The sequence below is a fragment of the Pyxicephalus adspersus genome, unplaced genomic scaffold, assembly GCF_032062135.1.
Source record: "Pyxicephalus adspersus unplaced genomic scaffold, UCB_Pads_2.0 Sca259, whole genome shotgun sequence".
In the NCBI taxonomy this organism is placed as follows: Eukaryota; Metazoa; Chordata; class Amphibia; order Anura; family Pyxicephalidae; genus Pyxicephalus; species Pyxicephalus adspersus.
This window is the reverse complement of record NW_027317266.1, coordinates 5,538-9,177: the sequence shown is the minus strand read 5'-3', so window position 1 is coordinate 9,177 and position 3,640 is coordinate 5,538. Positions and strand designations below refer to the sequence as shown.

General features: G+C 38.7%; 1 long non-coding RNA gene across 1 annotated transcript; it reads right to left on the bottom strand.

Annotated features, from left to right (window-relative positions):
- Positions 1–230: 230 nt before the first annotated feature.
- Positions 231–789, bottom strand: LOC140344958 (uncharacterized). The gene is made up of 3 exons (XR_011923713.1): positions 619–789; positions 412–473; positions 231–296 (listed from the first exon to the last, which is right to left on the bottom strand). It is a non-coding gene; the product is annotated as an uncharacterized lncRNA (long non-coding RNA).
- Between the last annotated feature and the right edge of the window lie 2,851 nt (positions 790–3,640).

Here is a 3,640-nt window from a genome sequence, read left to right as displayed (position 1 = left end):
AATGGTCAACAGCCTCTGAGTGAGGTTTAGAAGCTGGCTGCCTATACTGGGTTGACCCAATCCACCTGCATCCACTGGTTGCTATAAAGGGAAAAGAAAAAATTACTACAATATCATATAACTTTGTGGGTCACCATAACATTATGCAGTCAGCATCCTGACATTGAAACATCAACTAATAATAGACAAAAATGTTAGACACATTTTTTCTGAATCCTGTACAATAAATATGGGTTGCTTACGGAAACCTCAGGTGTCTCCTCTTCTGATTGTGGTAAATGTCCACCTGAGGGACCCTAAAAAAAACAAAAACAAAACAAACACAAAAAACACACAAATGGAACACAATGGGAAATGTTCATTTCCCCAACACATCCCAAATTAAACACTAATTGACCAGTTCTTGCCTACCTCCACAGAGGATGCAGCCCGTGAAAACTCTTCAGAACCAGAAACCAGCAGACATGGATGTTCTACAAAGGCACATGATATATCACATCAAAATAAATGATTGTGGAGACAAGTCTTCACATATCAAAAGTCCCCAATATTTCCACCACAACACGTGCACAATGTGAAACCAGATATACCATGAAGGTTCATGAAGGTTCATCTTACCAGGAGGAAGGCCAGTGTCATCTCAATGCGAAGTGACATCCTCATCATCCACATCACCCCGAGCACAGAGGGCAGGAGAGGACTGCTGCGTCTCAGGGCGTACTATTGTAAAAAAATGGAAATACACACATTGGTAATGCAAGTCAAAAGAAGGTAAAAATACACCAAAGAGGTCATTTTCAAAAAATGATCTCATATTTCACCCCCAAGCATAAATACATAAAAACACAATGCTATTTTGTTCTCAATGCTAATGACTAAACTGTTGCAATCCCAAAAAAATGCAAAAATAAATTACATTTGTAATGTAATGTAAAAGGTTTGAACTTGGTTGGCAAGCATCGGAGTCATCCCGGTAGTCCACCCCTACCACCGTTTCTGGCCCGATGAATGGCAACACCAATCTTTCGCACTCCCTGGGACGCTGCACAAGATGTTCAGGATAGGTCCCAGTCCTTCCAGCCTCTGTGCCCAGGAGCCTTTTGAGGTGTCTGAAGATGTCACTCACACGTTTTTGACACTGGGTTGACAGTCTGGGTTGTGTACTGCCCACTGCATTAACACTCCTGGCAATTTCCTCCCAGAGTCCCTGCCTTACAGCATGGTGGTTTGAGCAAAGCAATAAAATATGTTTGGCACTAAGTTAAATTGTCCTTGGCATTTTTCTATACAAAATGACTAATACGATTAGAATCATGTAAACACATAAATAAAGCACACTATCTGGTATGTAAGAGTGCTTGACCCTGCTTGTGAGCTTGGCCATCAATGTGGTTTTATGTTGTGCTTGGCAATATGTTTGGCACAAAGTGGATTTGTCCCTGGAAGTTTTATATACTAGTACTATTTGAATTGTGTAACACCTAAATAATGCATACAATCCAGTATTTAATGAGCAAAAATAACTTGGGCAACAATAGAACCTCTGTTCATTTCTAAGAGTGCTTGACCCTGCTTGTGAGCTTGTCAATAAAAGTGGCTTAATGCTGTGCTTGGCAACCTAGACCTCCTTCCATCACCATCAGGTGTGTTAGAATGAGTATGCAACTCAGCTAGACAACTAACTGACAACCAGTTTGGACAGAAAGTGGAAGTGCGTTTGTATACAATACTGCTAAGATCAGTCAGCACAGCACAATGACAACAAAGCAATAACACTACCACAGAGGAGTTGTGTGGCAGCAAATCAATATAAGTGCAAATATCAGAGTAATACATATGTACATAATACATTCAAAAACCAATATGTGACTTTGAAAATGAGACAAAGGCAAACAGGGGGTTCAAGTAATAGTTTGGATTGGAAAGCATGCAGACATTTGTCCTGAATATTAGTTTAAAAAAAAATGACAAAACATTGCCGAAGATTTGCTAAACAACAGAAACTGTCAATACAAACCAGGCACAAAAACATTGCAGCAAAAGATGAATAATGATGACAATAATCCTTGTTTCAATTATTTGATTTCTATCAAACCAAACTACAATGACATTTTAATTAGATCACAAATGCTTGGTGAAAATTTTTTTCAATTCATACTATTGTGTGATGACATATTATGAAGTGTTAACTAGTATATATACAGCTGGATCTCAAATTCGTTTGCAGTTTTGCAAAGTAAACCAAAAAGTATGAAAACAGTGCAACAAATGTAACAATAAATAATAATTTTAGTAATGGGTACAAAGTAGCCTAAAAAAGTAACACTTACCCAAAAGAAGATGAAGTATTCAAAATTCCAATTGACCTGTAATGGACTGTAGATGCGCACAGAACAGGGAGCAGGTGTGCGATAATTAATTGCTATGATCTCACCATTAGCTTAACAGATCCTCCTTAATCGCGCAGCTGAAATCTAATGGCCTTAATTGGCTGATTCGCGACCCCTATTGCTCATTATCAAGGCAGGAATCCGGCTGGCAGTGAAGGCACGTTTACTAGCGCACTCGGCTCCGGACCGCGGGAAACCGGCTCACTGGAAGTGCGAACGTACGCGCGTCCAGCGTACGCGCATTTCATTGATGAGTCAGGCCAGTAGTATTTGTTCTACATAGCTGTCACACATTTTGTGGTTTCCCTTGGTAATGCATTTCACAGACTCTTCTCTGCTTTATCCAATATTATATAAGATAAATGATATATATGAATTTCTACACGGTGTATACATGTATAACAAATACTACATTTTTGTGACTGTAATTTTCTTCTAAAATAAGGAATATGTTTTGTATTAGCCATAAACAGAAGAAACAGAACAACCTTGTATTTAGAAAGATTATAGCTTGTAATGGCAAAACTTAGAAACTATGAGATGTAAATATAGTTGATAGTGCCTTAAAAAGAGCTCCCAATTTCTCCCAAATAGGAAATAGGATAATATTACCCTTTAGTGAAAGCAAACACAGCCATCTATTAGTAGTAGCTCTAAAGGGAGACACACACACATTCATATATTTATATATATATATATATATATATATATATATATATATATACATATATATATATATATATAATTATATATAGTGTTGTTGTTCAAATTCGGGTCATCTCGAATATGACTGTTCGAATTCGGGTGGACCCGAATTTTGCTGCATTCGAATACCCGAATTCAGCCCTCCCACAATGCACTCAAACAACTGGGGACCTTCCCCATGATGCACAGTGCCCTCCAATTAGAGCAGGGATGCCCCCTCCATCTTTGTTGTGGCAGACAGCCGATTGGCTGTCTGTCACTGCATGCCACACAGGCAGCCATTGACCTATATAAGGCCAAGGCGTGCCTGCATTTCCCACTCCTGACAGAGATTTGCTAATAGCATCACAACCTTTCTGTGCTGCTTGGCTTGCTTTCTTTGTCAAAGTGAAAAAAGTGCTTTACTTTAGTAGACTGTGTCACACTCACACTATTAGTCAGATAGATTGTTGGATTGTACTGTATTTGTGCAGTCCTGAAATCTACTGTACTCAGATAGGTAGAGTGTTTCACTGTTTGCTAGATAGATAGCTAAATAGATAGAT